Raw genomic sequence first — 20,230 nt, forward strand, 5'->3', positions numbered from 1 at the left:
ATAACCCTGAACATTATTTGGACCTGAGCTTAATTATCACACTGTTAGATGATACAGAAAATCCAGATTACAGTAAAAAAGTTTTTTTAGAGTTACTGATGAATAGTGAGATAATGTGGAATTTGTGTGTGTTAGATATAACTTTGTTGGACTGCCTATCACTGAAAATTATGATAATTGAACTTGAGTATGCATTTGAATTATATATAACAAGGACAGTTTTAAAAGAACACGCTGTGATGGCTCTAAGTCAGCTTTTTTTGATTTTTTGGGGTATGACTAATCCAGTCTGCCACAGGTTTTTGGCAACAGTTCAGTCACCAGAGTTAGCTAAACTTCTTATTTTGATTCTCTTTATTGTACTTTTCCAATATGTCCCAATACATCACCAGTGATCTCTTCTGTTGAACTGGTAGCTCTCTTATCTTGTTCTTTCATGCTCTGCAGTGACTCATGGATTCCCTTTGCAAATATCTCAGCATCAAGCTGTTAGCATCATGGCTTGATTAGCACTAGGGTTTCCTTATTATGTACTAATACTATTTGATCATTTTCTCTTTTTTCTCAGCTTCCATCCTGCCTTCTGATTTGAAGCTTTCCTCACTATTTATCTTTCTATCATTTCTTTTTACTTCTTTTCTTATTTTGGCTTGACTTTTTTTTTTCCACTTTCCATTTTTTTCCCATATTATATGATGCATGAACTTTTTTCTCTTTTGCTTTCTATATTAAATTATTAATATATTCTATTTATTTTTGGAAAATTAATTTATTAATCACGAAGAAACTTTCTCACTTTGATGAGTGGTAGACATAGTTCCTTATAGAATGATTGGGAAACATCACACATTGGAAATTACTTGCTTCTTAGTATTTTCAGCAAACATCATGACTTCATAAAAAAACAATAACTATTAAAGATTATTTTTTAAAGTCACAAATGGCTAGTAATAACAGCAAAAAATACATATACTGGCAAATTACTTCTTATCTCTTATGCTCCTCCATATGTAAGTTACACTAGTAAAGTTGCAGTGTTTTTATCAGAGCCACTTACATGAAATTTTTACAATACTTATTCTTTTTTTTTAAGATTTATTTATTTATAAAACAACTGGGGTACAGGCCAGATGCGTGGGAGGGTGAGAGGATTCACCAGAGACAGAGCGGGGAACAGAACAGGCAGACTGACTGAAATACACTGCTGAGGGGAGCAGTGGGTGAGACAGGAGAGGTCTGCCACGCCATGTGGGTATCTCCACGGCTGGTGGGGATCGAACCAGTATTGCAGAGGCTGCTGACGGCTTCACAGCACGGCGTTCAAATGTCTGCGCCACCAGGGAGGCCCTACAATACTTATTCTTTACTGAAACTTGAATCATACATTTGAAGTTGCACCATGATTAATTTTCTCAGAAATATTTATCTATCTAAGCAAACCTCAAGATTTTACTCATATGGAATCATATTACTAGTGATTGAATAAGTGTTATGTCTTCTTGTACAAAGCTGGTCCCTTATCATTACTAAATTACTTTGTAATTTCATGTATTTCCCTGCTTAAAAATAAAGTAGAATGGCACATTTTAATAATATTAAATTTATGATACTACATAGCACAATATCTCATTTTTTTTTTTTTGGTGGAAGCAAGAGCCAAAGATATTTAATAATATCCAGTGAGTTGTGATCCTAATCATGTTTTCTATTTGTAAAAAAGAAAACTGGTGACAGCTTTCCAGCAGCAGATCTTCAAGATTCTAATTTTAGTTTAAGCTGCTGGGCTACCTGGTTTCCCACTCATTTTTTTTTTTAATGCCATTACTATCATTTAGTCTATCTATCTATCTATCTATCTATCTATCTATCTATCTATCTATCTATTACCTACTTAATTAGATTTATGTATTATTCAACTATCCATTCCATCATTTAGTTAGTCATTATATATGGCTATGTAGTCACTAATTTCTCATCTTTGCTATAAATGTCTTGATGGTGAGGACAAGATCTTTTGGACTTTGTGTATCCAGAAGAATTTATGGTGCTATTTGTTCACAATTTACCAAAGACATGTTGAATGCAATGCATGTTTCTGAAGGTGAAATAAACAACCTATAATTTTACATCCTATAATTTGTATAAACTACTGAATAGTGGTATTCAAAAATAAAGTGTAATTTTTAATGTAAAATTTGTCTTACATAATAGAAGGAAATCTGAAAAAAGCTCATTTTAGAACCTCCCATCAAATTTTCTTCAATCATATAAGATATTGTACGTGCACATATGTGTGCATTAAATTTTATCATTCAGGCCCTTGTCTCAATAATGTAATTTTCTTTGTTTTGTGTTGATTATGCCTTAGAAAATAAAATAGAGGGCCTCCCCGGTGGCGCAGCGGTTGAGCACTGGGTTGCAAAGCTGCCCACAGCCTCTGCAGCACTGGTTCGATCCCCGGCTGCTCCCCGGCCACCAGAGGAGGGTCCCACATGGCGTGCAGACCTCTCCTGCCGCCCGCTGCTCCCCTCAGCAGTGTACTTCGGTCCTTCTGCCTGCTCTGCTCCCTGCTCTGGCTCTGGTGAATTCTCTCACCCTCCCGCGCTTCTGACTGTACCCAGTGCTTGTACAAATAAATAAATAAATAAATAAATAAATAAAAATAAATCTTAAAAACAAAATAGAAGGAAAAAAGTCATTATGAAAGAATCCTTTATACAGCAGGAAGTCAGATGTTGATTATGTCTTTTATTTGTTCTGATACTTCCTGAAATCTTGTTTTAATATATGCATTCATTTCAGATGAGCACAAGCATACATATATCTACACATTTCCTTCATCAATCACTATCCTTTATTTATTTAGTCATGGCAACACTGTGTTTATTAAAAAACTAGCTAAAATAAATCATGCACCTTTTGAAGGAATATTAATATCAAGTCACATAAAAACTGTAGAAGCAGAATGATAAGTTAGAACTTTAAGAAGCAATATTTTGATAATACTTTTTAAAATTTTTCTTCTAGCAATTGACATAATTAATAAATTCTCTGGTCAATGATAAATTAGCTTGGTGTTGGCATGACTGGTGGTAGAGGAGTATATTAGAGAGTTTGTTTCCTTCAAAGGTGATAAGTTCAATTCTAACCAGAGAATTAATCCACCTCCCAAGAGGAGTTGTGGAATGTAGTTGGTTATAGATACAAATTACTTTTTGTCTTAATTGCAGTACCAGGACATTGACCATATGTTGATTGTATGCATTCTTTTCTGACTTTATTTTATCACAAGTTTTTACACTTAGGAAAATGTTTTCCCCTATGAATATTCATATGCAAATATCAAGAAAATAATTCTTGTTATATCTGAGATGCTCATTCATCTGTGATGTACATGTTGCATGGGGATAGATGAGATACAAGGTGATATGATATACAGCTTCCACCCAAAGTGAAGATGTTCCCCAGAGTCATTCCAGGAAATTACAAGGATTCTGGAAATATTCTATATTGACAACAATAGTAACTCACCACACAATGAATTATAACCAGTGATATGTGACAAAAAAGCAACTATTTATTTTAAAAGCTTAATAATTACAATAGTGACAAAAATGACTAATTTTCAGGACATCCTCATATTAAACTTATCAACAGTAAAACTTTGAGGAATAGACAAAGAGGTTATGATTCTTTGAATTTTATGGATAAGGAAAGTTGTAATGGGAGAATTTAACATAACTGGATTACATAGCATTGGACTGAAAAACCATGTCTTCTGTCTACCATAAGAAGAATTGTCAAAAAAAATTCACAGTGAAAAGTCCATTCATTCTTTATAAATGGAAAATTTTACTGACAAAAATTCTCTATTCCCACATAAAATTTATATCTCATATTACATTAAATTATTATTAAATAACTTAACTCTTACACTCCTCTGACCATTAAGTTTTTTAAATGCTCATATTGAATATTTACTGCTTTAACATATTTTTTCCATGAAAACAGTCACAGATAGACAACTTCTGCAATGAGATTTTCCTGTGATACAACCTAAATTTGCAAGGATGAAAAATAGAAATATCTCTATCTTTAGCCAATCAGGGCTCAGAGGTACAGACAAAAGCAACACAAATTCCACAAGTTGGTTGTTGGGACTGATAGATAGAGAGATAAGTCTTAACATCATTCTTGGTTTCCATGACCCATGAACTCTTGCTATTTGGGGCTGATTCATATATTTATCAATGCATATATTGGATAATTGATCACTATTCTCCAAACTCTACAATGTATGTCATAAGCCAACTCCTTATAGACTTTACTAGATGGGTCCACTACTAATCATACTGACATTTTTCTGAATGGTGGATGAAAAATATGATAAAATCAGGGAAATCTAGGATTATTCCCCATTCCTATACCTCCCTTGCTGTAAAATGAAATCTACTGCTCCAAGATAATATTATGTGTGATGTCATGTGATGGATTAGACAATCTTTAAGACTCCTGATGATTGTGCTGACAGGGGTAGAATAAGTAATACAATTCCGGACCAGCTTGATTCCAAGATAGAAAGGATCTGATAAAATTTGTTATCCTGTGACTAGCAAGTCTCCGCCCAAATGGACATATCTAGGGTTCAAACTGTTGTTGGCAGATTTTCTTTCTCTACATTAGAACATTGGATGATGAATTACATCTTCTGTCTAACCAGTTTAAATTTGACTGTTAAATAATTATCAAATATGTGATTTTTTAAAAAGATTTATTTATTTATACGACAACCGGGGTACAGGCCAGATATGCAAGAGGATGAGAGACTTCACCAGAGACAGAGCGGGGAACAGAACAGTCAGACTGACTGAAATACACTGCTGAGGGGAGCAGTGGGCGAGACAGGAGAGGTCTGCGGTGCCATGTGAATATCTCCGCAGTCAGTGGCTGGTGGGGATCCAACTGGCACTGCAGAGGCTGCGGACAGTTTCACAGCACTGTGCTCAACTGCATGCACCACCAGGGAGATCCTCAATTATGTGATATTTTTCCTTTGCTTTCACTTGCTTTTTTCTAGGTATTTCGATTTTCCCCTAAAATGTGTTTGTTTTACCTCTAATATTTCAGGCACGCTCAATAAAATGAAATAAAGTCTTGCAAGTCCTGTATTAGAGCATTAAGAAAATGAGAATGAAAAGAAGAAATTGGCAGTACCCATGTCTCCCTAGACATCCACGCTTTTTTTTATTTATTTTTTATTTCTTTGCTTTAATATTAGGAACGTTGGACTTTTTTTTTTTTTTTCAGAAATGTGCAACTAGCTTTTAAAATACTCTATTTCCTGCCTGAAATTCTGAGGTGATAAGTGACTTTCCTACCCACCTGTGCCTATGCAGGCATCTGTTTTCACAAACACTTCCCTGTCAAGGACACCCCTTTCTGCCCACTTGTGTGTCTGCAAGCATCCTTTGTTTTCCTGCAATTTCTGTTTATTTTATAATAAACCTGCCCTTTTGGAGATACACATATAAAAGATCTGATGTGATATATTTATTAAAATCTTCAGATTTATATGAGAATATAATTATATTTTCTGGGCCTCTGTTTATGAATATGTAAAATCAAGAAAATAATATTCACCTTATATGGTTGCTGTGAGGATGATAGAGTTTAACATCTGAAAAATCAATCCTAAAACTTAGAAAGCAATCTTTTTAACATGTATTAAAATGAACACGAAAATGCCAATTTATACTCCACAGTAACATGATTCTTAATGATCTAACAATATATCAAAAGTTAATCCAACTCTCTAGCTATTCATTAAATTTAAGCAAAAATTTTGGTGGCAAGATTTATGAGATAATTGCTTTAATTTTTCATTTTATTCTGTACATGTGTGAGCCAAATCAAAGATCATCCCTATCAACAAAGATAAAATACCCTATTTTATGACACTGGATTTTTTCCAGATGGGGGACCATTTAAGCAGAGTCTTTAAAATTCACATTTTTTCTTTCATTTGCTGATAACTGAATCTGAAACATAAGTTGTTACAAGTGCAGATGTCCTTATTGCAAGATTCATCTGTGCCAATTAAGTTAAAAGCATCTATATAAATAGACTTTAAATTTTGATTTACCCTGTTTAGAAATACCAACCATGTAATCAAAGATTTGCTTTACATTGATAATTCAAACACATGATTTTGCTTTGTACTATTATAACAAACTTGCGGTGAGTATGTAAGGGTGTGTATTTGTGTGCTCATGTACAATATTGTTTAAAGGTAAAAGTGGAGTTGCTGGTTCATGGATTATTCGTATATGTTTTTTAATGCAATGATGATTATTGAGACATATTAAAATTGTTAAAGAATTCATTTGGGCAAAAATCAATTTAAATTGAACAACACTAAAACAGAAGAGGTTAGGAGCTCTCCACTGATAAGAGTTTCAGGAGAATTTTTTATAGAAAAAAGACAGAAACAAAGCAAGGACATTATTTGACTATAGATTAAAGCCTTCTTCATAGGTTTTCCTTCAATTTTATTAGCTTGAGGCACTTACAGGGTTATTTTGTTTTGCTTACATAGTTCATTTCCATATTAGAGTGACTTCGATCTCATGGTCTCATTGTTTAATTAATTTAGAATCTTAATTATAAAAATGGTATCTAAGAGAAAACAAACAACAAAAGATTCAAGAAATTATTTATGGAGATCAAAATGTACTATAAAGTTTATCTTTTCTTCTCTGAATAGAACTCTGTGAAAAGGTATAATATTAATTTAGGCAAATATTAAGCATGTTCAAATGTGAATTACTGTTTATATCTTAGGGAAATCAGAATGTGACCTAACTATTATTTGGATTTTTTAAATTTTTATCTTAGTGCTACTTATTTAAAATGGCAATCAAAGGCCTTCCTGGTGGAGCAACTGGTTAGGATGCAACCTATGAAACTGTTTGCAGCCACTGCAGCACAAGTTCAATCCCTGGCCAGCCAGGGAGCAACCCACATGGCAAAGCAGACCTCTCCTGACTCACCCACTGCTCCCCTCAGCAGTGTATTTCAGTCAATCTTCCCATTCTGTTCCCCCACCCTGTCTCTGGTGAATCCTCTCACCCCCTATACTTTTGGCCTGTACCCCAGTTCTTTTTTTTTAAAGATTTATTTAATTATGCATACAAGAGCTGAGATACAGGCCAGAGATGTAGGGGGTGAGAGGATTCTCCAGAGACAGAGTGGGGAACAGAACAGGCAGGTTGACTGAAATACACTGCTAAGGGATGCAGCTGGCAAGTCAGGAGAGGTCTGCTGCACCATGTGGCTCACCTTCCTGGCTGGGGATCGAACTTGTACTGTAGTGGCTGCGGGCAGCTTCATAGGTTGCATCTTAACCCCTTGAGCCACCAGGGAGGCACTGTACCCAAGTCCTTGCATGCATAAATAAATAAATCTTAAAAAAAATAAATAAAGGGGCCTCCCCTGTTCGCGCAGCAGTTGAGCACTGGGCTGCGAGGCTGCCTGCAGCCTCTGCAGCACCGGTTTGTTCCCCGGCCGACATAGAGGGTCCCACAAAAAAATAAACAAACAAACAAACAAATAAATAAACAAATAAAATGACAGTGTGGAAATAGAGGAAGAGCTTCCATATCCCCTGGTAGCATGCTATCAAGAATATAGTTTATTAAATCTAGAAAGATTATCTTCCTCTGTGGAGGAAAAAAGTACTATGTACATGTAGTTAGATTTAGCATCTAGTCCCTGATCCAAATGTTATACTGTAAAATCACTTAACCTCTACAACCTCAATTTCTCACCTTTGAAGTTGTGATAATAGTGTTTACTTTTGGGTTACATAGACATGATTATCAAGCATGATAGTGGATATGAATGGACTTTTAAAACTCATAAGTTTATGTAAATGTATGCGGTAATTACTCAGTAATTCCAAACATGTTTATCAAATAATGAAATCAGTGAACTTTGGTGACAAGGAGCATAATCTTTGAGACTTTGAACATCAAATGTATCACCACTTCCTGCTATGAAAAATGTAAGTGCATGGACACATGTAAATATATGCTCATAAATGAGCAATTTTAAAATTAATTACCTTAAAGCAGGGTATGATATTCTAAAATATACTTTGAGAAAAATGCTACTAGAAGATTATCCTTGATAATGCTAATATCTAAATGGCAGTTCTGTTGATTATAACACAGCTCTGTCATTGAGTCTGTGTAAATTAAAAATTAAATACTGTTAAAAATAGTATGTTAAAAAAACACTTATGTTTGAGATCCCCCAACAACAAATATATTTCTAAAATTATTTTCACTCAGGGAAAAGAGATAAACAGTTGCCAGATACACCCAAAGTTTCTATTTAATGAATCTACCATATAAATAAACATGCTTTGCTCAATTGAGGGGGCAGAAAATAATTACTATCTAAATATTAAAATTAATTAGCATGTACTGGAGAAAGTAACCAATATAAAACTATACATAAAAAAGTACTAGATAAATAGTATGAAGGTATCAAAAATAGTATGAATGTTAAAATGTTAGTTTTTTAAGGTCCTTGGAAGCTATAATATATGTCTGTTATTTTAGAATGTGAATCAAGAGAGACCACAATATAGTAATCAATTCATTTCAAAAGCACAGAGATTTTATTTTTTTCACATTTTATTTAAAATTTATTTTTTATATTCCACATGCAGTTACGATCCCCTTATTTTGACTGGCCTGTAGTTTTCGTTTTTTGTGTTGTCCTTGTTCGGTTTTGGTATTAGTGTAATGTTGGCTTCATAGAATGTGTTTGGTATTATCCCTTCCTTCTCAATTTTTTGGAAGAGTTTGTGAAGGATAGGCACTAATTCCTTTCTGAATGTTTGGTAGAATTCATTTGTAAATCCATCAGGTCCTGGGCTTTTGTTTATGGGAAGGTTTTTGATTACCATTTCAATTTTGCTGCTTGTAATTGGTCTGCTTAGGTGTTCTATTTCTTCTTTATCTAGCTTTGGGTGATCGTGGAGTTGTAGGAATTTGTCCATCTCCTCTAGATTGTTGAAATTGTTTCCATATAAATGTTGATAATAGTTTCTGATTATTCTTTTGATTTCTGCTGTGTCCGTTGTGATTTCTCCTCTTTCATTTGTGATCCTGTTTATTTGTGCTTTTTCCCTTTTTTCCTTTGTGAGCCTGGCTAGGGGTTTGTCTGTTTTATTGATTTTTTCAAACAACCAGCTCTTGGTTTCATTGATCTTTTGGATTGTTTTTTTAGTTTCAATTTCATTTATTTTTGCTTTGGTTTTTATTATTTCTTTTCTTCTACTACTGGTTTTGGGGTTTTCTTTGTTGCTCTTTTTCTAGTTCTTTGAGCTCCAAGATTAGGTTGTTTCTTTGAGTTCTTTCTTGTTTCTTGATTTGAGCCTATAGTGCAATATATTTTCCTCTTATTACTGCTTTTGCTGCATCCCATACATTGAGGAAATTGGTGTCCTCCTTGTCATTCAATTCAAAGAATTTTTTAATTTCTTCTTTGATCTCCTCATTAGTCCAGTGGTCTTCTAGTAGTGTGATTTTCAATCTCCATGAGGTTGGAGAGTTCCTTGCCTTCTTTTTATGGCTTATTTCTAGTTTGATCCTTCATGGTCAGAAAAGATGGTTGGTATGATTTCAATCTTGATGTATCTGTTGATGTTTTTCTTGGGTCCCAGTATGTGATCGATCCTGGAGAATGATCTGAGTGCGCTTGAGAAAAATGTATACTCAGATTTTTGGGGGTTTAGTGTTCTATAGATGTCTGTTAAGCCCAAGCACTCTAGATCCTTATTTAGAGCTTTAGTGTCTTTACTTATTTTTTGTCTCATTGATCTATCCATTGTTGATAGTGGTGTCTTGAAGTCTCCCACTACATATGTTTTTTCTCTGATGTCTGTTTTCAAAGATAATAATAGTTGTCTGATATATTTTGGTGCTCTTTCATTTGGTGAATATATGTTAATGAGTGTTATTTCTTCTTGAAGTATTGTCCCCTTGATCATAATGTAGTGACCGTTGGGGTCTCTTTTTACCTTTTTGAGTTTGAAGTCTGTTTTATCTGATATAACTGTTCCTGCTTTTCTTTTTTGTTCCTGCTTTCTTTTTTGCTTGTAGGATTGTTTTCCATCCTTTAACTTTGAGTCTATTTTTATCTTTTGTGGCTAAATGTGTTTCCTGGAGACAGCAAAAGGTAGGGTTTTGTTTCTTAATCCAGCATGCGGCTCTGTGCCTTTTTATTGAAGAGTTTAGTCCATTTACATTTAGAGTTAATATTGATATGTTAGCATCCGTATTTGTCATTGTGTTTGTCTTTCCTTTGATTTTATTTATTTATTCTTTTAATAACTTTTTTTTTTTTGGCCTTCTTTCATTGTTATTCTTCCCTCTGAGTTTCTGGCTTTAGGACTCCTTATAGTATTTTTTGGAGTGGGGGTTTAGTCGTAATGAAATTCCAGAGTTTCTGTTTGTCTGGGAAGGTCCTTATTCTTTCTTCATAGAGGAAGGAGAGCTTTGCAGGATAGAGTATTCTTGGTTGGCATCTGTTTTCTTGGAGTCTGTTGACTATGTCCCTCCACTCTCTCCTTGCCCGTAGTGTTTCTTCGGAGAAGTCTGATGTCAGTCTGATTGGTTTTCCTTTGAATGTTATCTGTTTCTTCCCTCTTGTCAGCTTCATTATTTTTCTCTTGTTTTGGATTCTTGGGAGCTTTACTATTATGTGTCTTGCTGTATTTTTCCTTTCATCATGGAAGTTTGGTGTTCTTGCTTCTTATATATCAATTTTCAGCTCCTTCTTCATGTTTGGGAAGTTCTCTTTAATTATTTCCTTGAATATTTTCTCTGTTCCTATATCTCTCTCCTCTCCTTCTGGGATTCCTATAACTCTTACATTTCCTTTCCTCATGGAGTCAGATAGTTCCCATAGCCTTTCTTCAGTCTTTTTCCTTTGTACTTCTCTTTCATTTTCTGTTTTGGTTCTTTTTATTTCTGTGTCTTCAAGAGTACTTATGCATTCTTCCATTTCATCTATTCTGCTTTCTTTGCTTTTCCCAGAGTTCTTTAGCGACTCCATTAATTTTTTGATCTCCTGTTTTTCTTTTGCTTCCCTCTTTAGGAACTCAATTTCATTCTTCTGAGCATTGTTTTCCTTAATGACTTCCATCAGTTTTTTCATCACTGCAAATTTAAATTATTTTTCTGGAAGGCTCAGAAATTCTTCCAAGTCACCGTAGTTGCAAGCTGGTGGGTGGTTTTTTTTTTTGTGGTGTGTCTTTTTTCTGAGGCATTGCTACTTTGCTTGTAGTTTTTCTTTTCCCTGCTGCCTGTCTTCTAATTTGCCTTATGCTTTGGGACACTGTGCCACTGGTACTGGCTGGCATCTTTTTGGTGTGTTCTTTCGGGTGTTTCAGAAACTGGCAATCCGAATGAGTCAAAAACTGTTATGCCAGAAGTCTATTGAGGCAGTAGTGCTTTGAGTATGTTAATGGTCACTGTCACAGAATCTCTTCTCCTTCTGTGTTTAGTTACAAAGGTGCATCTTGAAGTCCCATAGACTTCCCTGGAGGTGGGGCAGCTGGATTGCACTCTAGGTTCCAAATCTCTGGATCCTCCTCTGGGCTCCGACTTTTTGCCAGGTGGGACTGGGCTTGTGGGGGCCTTCAGCTCACCTCTGACTGCACAGAGAACCTTCTCCCTCTGGCTCCACAGGGAGACTTCTGCCAGATTCAAGCAGTCTTTATTGAAGAAAGGTCCCTGTTCTAAAATGGCACTTTGGAGATGGGCACACTCTTCTGCGCACCCAGTCTGCCCCAGCCGTAGGTGCCCGCTCCCCCTCTGGGCTTGGACTGCTGGTCAGAAGGGGCCTGGCTTGGGTGAACTTCCCAGCTCACCTCTGACTCCTCCGGGAGCCTTCTGCTGGTTTCAAGCAGTCTTTACTGAAGAAAAGTCCCTATTCTAACATGGCAATTCGGAGACAGGCACACTCTTCTGCACGCCCGGTCTGCCCCAGCCGTGGGTGCCCGCTCCCCCTCTGGGCTCAGACTGCTGGTCAGAAGGGGCCTGGCTTGGGCAAACTTCCCAGCTCACCTCTGACTCCTCTGGGAGCCTTTTGCTTGTTTCAAGCAGTCTTTACTGAAGAAAGGTGCCTAGTCTATGGGGTGTTGGTGATTTTTTTTCTCAAAAGCACAGAGATTTTATAAGGTCATTATATATCCTAATGAAAAATGATACTCAAGATTCATTTTTGTGTGAATAACAAAAAACAGAACAAATTTTTGATTTGGTAGAGATACTTGATATGCATAAAGATATGTGAAGATATAGATTCAGATATATGTAACTAAATTTGTGTAGATATGCTTATCTGTGTGTGTGTGTCCATGTGTAGTGAGTTCCTTTCAATAAGTGATAATTTCAGGGGAAAATTGAACTGCACTAGTTCACATGCTGTATATACCTATAAATAGATTTAATATTAACTAATATGGTTAATAACAGTTATTCTAAATTGATTTCTTTATTTGGTTTGTTTAGTTCTCTTTTATTATCAACAGAGAAATGATATGTTCTAGCAGGAAAACATAAAATTTAATCAAGTAATAATAATATAATTTCAGAGGTAGAGAATGCCTATTTAAAATTAATTTCATTGTATTATGAAACTGTCAACAAAATTTTGTTCCCTTGACATTTCAATTCAAAGCTTCAAAATTCTCACTGTAATAAAAATTTTAAGTGACTTTCATTAAATTATTTTTTTCTTTAGAGCCTGAGTCCATATGTGGAATTGTTACACCACCGGCACGAAAGAAAGAAAAGTATACAACTTGCATTTGAACCTTTTTTTTTTTTTTTCAGAAAGCAGTACTGGAGGAAAAAATGGCCACAGTGAATCAATAATATTATTAGATTCCTATGGATTGATTCCATTTTAAGTATATTATGAACAAACAATTAGAATATCTAAACAAATAAAGATACCAGTTTTGTAAAAACTTGTGAAGTATTACTGATCACTAATATATTGAAACAAAAATCCCTATATCCCTAAATTTTCTGTCCAAGTAGAAAACATTGTACTTGATGAATAAATGCTAGAATTATTTGGGATAGTTTTTATTATTACTTATTGAAGATTTACTTCAATATATTCTGTGGAATATTTCTCAAATATTGCAAAAGTGTACTGACAGTTCTATAATCAGATATTTCAAGGAGGTGATGAACTTGCATTTTTAATAGTTTCACTCATCTGTGGAACAGAAATAATAACAACAACCAAAAAAAATAATACACAGGCAAAATACAACAGGAACAAATCCTGGATTAAGTGAAAGAATCTATTGATTATCAGAAGGAACAGGTAGGAGGGAAGAGGGGATGTTGGACTGAGGTGAATGGGATATTGGCAGGGGTGATTTGGTGGAGGGTTAATGCCATTAGAACATGTGCACAGATGGAGGAGGAGTAAAAATGTAACCCCCAAAATAAAATTAAAAATTAATAAATATGGGGCATCCCCAGTGGCGCCACAGGTTGAACACAGCACTGTGAAGCTATCTGCAGCCTCTTAAGCGTGGGTTTGATTCCCAGCCTGCCAGGGAGAATCCCACATGGGGCAGCAAACCTCTCCTGTCTTGCCCGCTGCTCCCCTTGGCAGAGCTTTCTGTCCATCTGCCTGTTCTGCTACCCACTCTGGTGAATCCTCTCACTGTCCTGCCCCGCTGGCCTGTACCCCAGCTATTGTATAAATAAAAAATAAATCTTAAAAAAATAATAAATATATAAAAATTAAAAACAAAGAATTGGAGCACATATTCTCAACATGAAAAAAAGCCTCTTCAAAAAACCAATGACAGCATGCCAACTGATAATTTATTGAACACTTTTCCATTAAAATTATGAATAATCTATCACCATTTCTGTTCAAAGTCAAAGTAGAAGTGCAAGGCAGTACAAAAATGAGAGAAAAATGAGCAAACTATTATATATTAGGATGCAAGAAATAAAGTGAAAACTTTGGATTGCCAATCTACACAATATAATTGTATGAAACATGTGTATCATATATTATGACATATACCTGCTATATATATATATTTTTTAAGATTTATTTGTTTATTTGTACACGCATTGGGTACAGTCAGAAGCGCAGGAGGGTGAGAGAATTCCCCAGAGCCAGAGCAGGGAACAGAACAGGCAGACTGACGAAATACACTGCTGAGGGGACCAGCGGGCACAGCAGGAGAAGTCTGTAGCGCCATGTGGGACTCTCGCTGGTGGCCGGGGATCAAACTGGAGCTGCAGAGGCTGCGGGCAGCTTTGCAGCCCAGCGTTCAACCGCTGCACTACCAGGGGAGGCCCTATTGGTTTTGTTTTTCAGGAAAACCCTAATACATAAATCAAATGCATTTTCTGCAATTAATGATATGAAAGAATATAAATGTATCAATTTATCAATGTGATGTAGATAAAATCTAATCTTCAGAATAACTATCATCAAATAAGCAATTATACCTTTTAGTTACCAGAGAGAAGCACTGAAACAAATCTGTCTGTAGAGAGAATGTGTAGGGAACAATGTCTCCTGAGCTGAATGACTCTATTACTTACTCATTTTCCCCTAATAAAAATTCACTCTTAGTCCACAATCAAATATTCTGCTTGCAGTTTTTATTTAATTCTCACTTTATCAGCACCATTTAAAATACTGCTCTATTTGCACTTGTAAAATCAAAGTGCTTATAATAAAATGAAGATGGCCCTAAATTTGAATGAGACAGAGAGAGCCTACATATAGTTGTATTAACTGTGCTCATATTCTTTTTGATTAAATTATATGCAATTTTAGGTTTTGTGTAAATTCCCATTAAAATGATGAAATAATGATATATCCCTTTAACAAAGTTAATTAGTATTGAAAACACTGTTTATTAAGTAAACCAAGAGTTGCTTGTTTTTGGTCTGTATGGGTAACAAGTGTATTTTATAAATCTGTTAGATCTCAGGTATAACATTTGCTTTTTGGTGGAATAAAGTATGGTACTTTATCATCTTTCCATTTATATTTGGGAAAGATTAAGGTGGATTTATATACATTATATAAATCAGTAATTATAATTTGTCTTTAATTAAAGTTATAAAATTCTTGACTAGTTTTTCTGTATGATTTTTGCATAATCGACAATATTTCCTCAGTGACGGTTGCTATTTTGATTTAAATGTCATTTTAATGAATGTATTTTCCTTTAAATTTATTGAAATTCTAGAAGCAAAATATTCATACTTGAAAAGACATAAGGAATGATAAAAGAACATGATGATCCTGCAAAATTGTCTTAATACACCATCATTAGTATCTAGCTATGGATGATTGTGGCACTATCATTGGCAATGAGAGAGAGGGAGTGACTGCAAAGAGGATAAATATGATGGACTGAATTAAAAAAAATAAATAACTGAAGCTTAAGTAACCCTTACAATGTATTGGACACCATTTAAATCACTTTACACAAATCAATGTAATCCCAGTCCTCCAATATTCTATTTTTGTAGATATTACTAAAACTGTGGTCAGGGTTTATTTTAAGGGAAAAAAAAATCAGGGCTTGTTTTGTAAAGGTAGTCAAAGCATCTATTTTTTTAAAGGATTTGTTTTTATTTCATCTCCCCTCCAGTTCCAATTTATTCCCCCCACTTCCTACTGGTTTTTGCAGAAATCCCTTCTTATTTTACAGATACAGCAGACCTTCACCATAGAAGACAGGAATTAACAGGTGTTTTTGAATGATGTACATCACAGCATGACGATGACTACCAGAGACACAGACGGAGAGTGACCCTGTGACTTCTGAACCCTCCAAATTCCCTGCAGATCACATCAAACAGTCCTGAAGAGGAACAGGTGACCCATGCAAATACATAAACAACTTTAATGATTGGATACAGTGAATTTCTTATTACCCTCTTTAACCCAACTTGTCAATCTACCTTTTGAAACTCTGACTCCCACAACAGGTGGGGAGGCAGAAATGAACCAAACTCCTATCTCCATGCTGTCTGGCCTCACAACAGAGTTCCTTCCTGACTTGTAAAATATGGTGTCATTGTCTTTAGCTTTCTTTGTGCATCAGGCAGCAGACCCACTTTATTATTCTAATTTTATTGATGAGAAAATTGAAGCAGAAAAAAGTTCAATAATTTTCCAATAATTGTCGATGTGTGAATTAATAACAATGCTAGGTTCAATTCCTGGTAGCCTAGTGTCAAAATATGAGTTGATATATAATATACCTTTGCCTTCAATAATATACATTGCCTTCAATGTTTTGGGGGTCATTCATCTATTCATTTACAAAGGCAGTATTTTCATGTGCCTCTATATGTCAGAGATTGTGATAGACACTGTAATGGAATGCATTTAACAAAAGTTATCTAGAATTCTGCTTCTTATAGTCAGCATCAATTAGATCTTCATAAGTTAATGATCAAAACTAGTCCTGCTATGAACTGAATTGCCTCCTACTATTCAAAATTCATATGCTGAAGCCCTCGCATACCATATGATCTCATTTGGAGATCAGGTCTTTGGGAGGTAACTATACTTAAGTGAAGTCATCTGGATGGGATTCTTATGATGGGAAATTGACCTAATTAAAGGAGAGAAGACAGAGCTTGTTCTCTAATTCTACCATGTGGAAACACAGAGAGAAGGTCTACAGCCAGGGTGTCCTCCCAAGAAATTTGATCATGTCACCTTGAATTTGGACTTCCAGACTTGAGAATTACAGTAAATTCTTGTTGATTAATTCATCGTCTATAGTATTTTGTTAGGCAGCCTAAGCTAGTCAAGACAGTCCATTAATCGGTCCAGTGTTTGGTACCATATCTTAGGAAAATACTCCCCAATTTTTACATTTTCTTCATGCAAATTAAAACTCACCTTTTCAGAATACTGCCTTTGGAGGGTTTTTTGTGTGTCTACTTTGAGTGATTGCTTCATGACAAGTATGATTGGAGTGCAAAGAGATTTTGATCTGGTACTATCTGGTATGATGAACATACCAAATAAATTGTAGGAACAGTTCTAGGCTTGTTTACTAATAAATAAATCATTACTAAATTTGCATCATAGAATTTTATCAGTTTGCAACATGTTTACAATCAGTTAACTAGATAATTACTTTAGAACTGTGAGTCTTAGATGAGATAATTTCTGAGATGCTGGTGCACTGTGTAGAAAAAAAAATTAGAGTTTTGAAGTGTTCTGGTCACTCTTTCTAAAATAACATTGTAGGGTAAGGTAAAAGGTATCAGGCTTTTCTGCCCTCCTGCCATTAGGATAGATGACGGAACCCTGCGGTCCTGAATGCATGCCTGATGGCGGATACCTGGAATAGGGTGTGGGCATAGGTAGATGGGATTCAACTGGGCTTTTAAGGGCAGTGTCATGGGGATGCCAGCAGAAGCCAAGAGAGAAGCAAGAGAAGCAGAAGCCGAGAGAAGGCCGGAGAGCCCAGAATGAAGACCTGCTGGGGGCTGGGACGCCTGCCAGCCTACTGGCCCCCCAGTGCCCCTGCCTGCCGTGTACCTGGTAATCCCAATAAAAACCTGCAAAACCACTGAGGACTCTGACTCCTCCCTTACCCAGTCTGCTGGATCAGAAAACCTGCACTGTGGTCTTCCTGACCCAACAAATATTCAGCATATTTCGGTGAAAAACTCGTTGCCTAATGGAAGTCCATCTTCTAGATCTAGTGATTAAATATTATTGATCCAATTTTATATTAAAAATTTTAAAAAACTGAATTCATTACTCTGTGCTAAATTTAGTTAACTTCCTAAGGAGGGAAATATACAGAAAGAGCTGGAGAAACTGGGAAAGATGATTATTCCTATGTACTGTCAAACATCTCCAGATGTGTGTCCCTTGCATGGCAGAGTAAATAATCCTTCCCATTGCAAACCATGATCGTCTGGAACAGAGTATGATAGCAAAGGGTAGATTAGCCTTGCCTCAGCACTCCTGTTCAATGTCCTATGTTGCTCAAAGGCGGAAACTGTTGAATAGAACCACAAGACAGAGAATATGTAAGACATAATTCCCAAGCTTACCTAAAGAAGCAAAACAAAAAATGGTTGAGAGAGTCTAACCGGTACCAGTTGTTTCTAATGATAATCCTGCTCTCTTTATAAAAAAAAAAATTATAGTAACATTAGTTTATAATAGTACTTAAGTTTTATGGGTGTAGCATGATAATGCAACATCTGTATATACTACATGGTGATCACCACCTATAATCTAGTTATCATCCTTCACCATACAATAGATCATCTTTACCCAATTCACCCACCACTTTTGATCTCATACAGCAGTAAAATTCTCTTTTCATAAATTCTACTTAAAAATGGGCTCTGTCACTTGCAAAATATTTCTAACTCATACATTGATATAGCCATGTTAGCATATAGTCTGAGAAATACCTTCTGTTTAATTTCTTATTATATGTCATAGATAATTGTCAATATCTTGTGCACTTCTCAGGGATTATTATAATCCTCCTTATGTGACCTAGCACAACAAGACAAAATTCTCTTCCTTAGATGTGATAATGTGTTACAGATAGAGCATTTAATGTGAATAAGTTCCATGTCTGTCTGTGTGTGTGCATGTGTGTGTGAGTGTATTTAGAATAAAACAATACTCTTGGAATGTAATAGAATTTGGACACAATGAATTTGACAGATTTGAAGATATCTAGGTAAAACAGAGAAAATTATTCTCTGAGGTTATCTCACATTTCAAATTTCTTAGGATTTTTCACTATGGAAAATAGTCATTGTCCGTCAACCATATTTATGTGTTACTATATAAGAGACAGAGAAGCAGGTAATGTAAGATATATATAAATGAAGTAGAAGTTTTTTACACTTCATCCTAATTCACAAAATGAGTATTGGGAGGAATTTCATTTTTAGACTGACATTTAAATATCTTGGAAGTTGTTATTTCCATCTTGGTATAAGACCCCAAAGCTGAATACCATTCTGTTTTGATTTCTATAGCTTTATACTGTAGTTTGAAATTTGGACATATACTGCCTCTATTCTTTTTAGTTGGCATTGCTTTAATTACTCAGGGTTTTTTGTGATTCCATATAAAGTTTAGTAATGACATTCTTTTAAGAATGACATTGAAACTTGACGGAGATTGCATTGAGTCTTGATAGTTCCTTTGTGTTTTTTTTTTAATTGCTTTGACACCTTATTAGAGGTCTGATAAATTCATTTTAGTCTGCCTATAATGTGGTTTGTCTGATATTTCCTCATGATTAGATTGAGGTTATATATTTGGGGAAAGAATAATTCAGAGGTGATATGCCCTTCCTAGTATATTGTATCAGTGATACATTATGTCAGTATGTTTTATTACAGGTGATGCCAATGCTGATGACTATGAAGGCAGTGACTGGCTTTTGTGTTGTAATTATTCTGGGAGTTATACTGAAACCATGAAAATATACATTTTCTCCTTAAACATTTGTAATTAATTTTAGTTTTCTTTGTTGGTCTCACCATTACTATTGTCGCCTTCTAATGACAATTTTCTATTTCTTATTTTTCTCATTCCTTTTATACTTTCTCATTCCTTTTATAGTTACAAATTCATAATTCTTCTGTAAGAAAAGATAACACCCTTTGCATTTATTCAATAATGTATGTATGAAATAATGAGTAATGTTTTGCTCTCTGGAATATAAATGGTTATATATTGTACATATAATATTTAATGTTTATTTAGTATTTTATGTATTTCATATTTTATTGCTAAATTGTCCCATTTTGGTACCTTGGGAGCTCTTCAGGTTGATTCCTCCTTCATCCTTTCTGCATGCCTCCCCACACCTTTATTAATTGAAAACTTTTTTCAACAAGAAGTTCTAGGCACATTTTGTGTTTTCTTTACTCTAGATCTTGAATCAAACACTATCTTGCATGTTGTCTACTTTTTCTTCTTGATCATTTAAAGTGTTTTGTATATTTACAAAAAAAAGCAAAGCAAAAATGTCAGAAATTTCTAATACTAATTCAAACCTAATCTGTTTATTTGGATTGCTTTGTCCTGAGGGGTTTGTTACCTTTCATTTTAATATGCTTCATTTTTTTTTTGTTGCTGT

The sequence above is a fragment of the Talpa europaea genome (assembly GCF_964194135.1).
Source record: "Talpa europaea genome assembly, chromosome: 5".
NCBI lineage: Eukaryota > Metazoa > Chordata > Mammalia > Eulipotyphla > Talpidae > Talpa > Talpa europaea.